Here is a 1,312-nt window from a genome sequence, read left to right on the forward strand (position 1 = left end):
CTGAAATATAGTTCCCTGTACCCCTCCCTTTAGAGCCTTCTGGTCCAGTTGGGTTGAAGCACAGGCTTGGACCAATACAGCCAATACAAAATACCATATAATATACTAAACGCTAAGAAAATCTGGTAAAGTACAGCACAGATGAAATGTATGAATATAATTATGTGCTAGTTGTGTCTCCTAGACATCAATGAGGGAGCTAATTAGAAAAGAGAGGGGTCAAAGAGGATAGAAATAATCAAGAAAAGCAGTGAAAGAAGGGGTAACTACCAAGAGAAGGGAGCATCATGTGCAGATAGGAAACGGAACATGGCCAGTTAATGAGGCAAAAAAATGTACAGCTTTCTGATTGAGTTGGGTTGAAGCACAGGCTTGGACTCAAGAATGAAGCAGAATTCCTTTGACTCATTCTGCATCTTACTACCACTGACCCCTAATGTGCAAGGATGAGGACTCAGCCCCAAATCTCCAGTGAGAAGAAAGAAAGAGAGAGTGATGTGGCAGCATCCAGCCTTCACAGGTGGGCACTGGCTCAGCTTACTGCTTAGTATTGTAAGAGAGAACATGGGTGTGTCCTACATGCATACGTGTCACCTCTCAGTGTGCAGTGGTACTGCGCTCAGTGCTCCAGAATCTGGCCCATCACACGAGTCTTCCCTCTGAGGGAGGGGTGAGGAAGGGTTTGGGATCAGGGCCTTTCCCTGGACTGAGAGTGGAAAGAGAAGCCTGACCCTATTCCCTGTGAGCTAGAAGCACAGATAGAAACTGATTTGATCATAGAACAAGGAGGTCATGTGTAAAAACCAATTTTGCTGTTAAAGTCTCAAATGTACCAAATTTGGAAACTGTTAAAACATAGACCTGTTTTCAAAACAAATGTAAATTCTGTAAAGTGAATTTTCATTTAAAAAATTAAAAAATAACAAAATCTAGCATATAAATGCTAAGGATCTTAAAACTTTAATCACAGTGCAAATTGACCACATAGTTTAATTGACAACAAATAGAAACATTCACAAAATGTAACAGTGTGAGGTATATATAAGGTAAAAAAAAGGTTAGTCACTTCATAAATTTATTATACCATGTTCATTATTGTAAAACCAAACATTATAAGAACATACAAAGGCAGATTCAATAAATTATATGAATTGGTAATGTCCAGAATTATCTAGTTCAAATATTGGGTCAAAATCACTACAAACATCTTCCCATTCTCTTATAAAATAGGGTAGGTGAACAGGTGAAAAGCAAAAAAGAAAGATACTTTTACAGAAATGAATTTTTATAATAATGAGTTTATATCATACAT

The 1,312-nt window shown here is 37.7% G+C and overlaps 1 pseudogene; it reads right to left on the bottom strand.

The window, feature by feature from the left end:
• The window catches only part of LOC110583955, a 3,372-nt pseudogene extending 2,279 nt beyond the window's left edge, over window positions 1-1,093 (bottom strand).
• Window positions 1,094-1,312: the final 219 nt, after the last annotated feature.

The sequence above is a fragment of the Neomonachus schauinslandi genome, chromosome X, assembly GCF_002201575.2.
Source record: "Neomonachus schauinslandi chromosome X, ASM220157v2, whole genome shotgun sequence".
Taxonomy (NCBI): domain Eukaryota; kingdom Metazoa; phylum Chordata; class Mammalia; order Carnivora; family Phocidae; genus Neomonachus; species Neomonachus schauinslandi.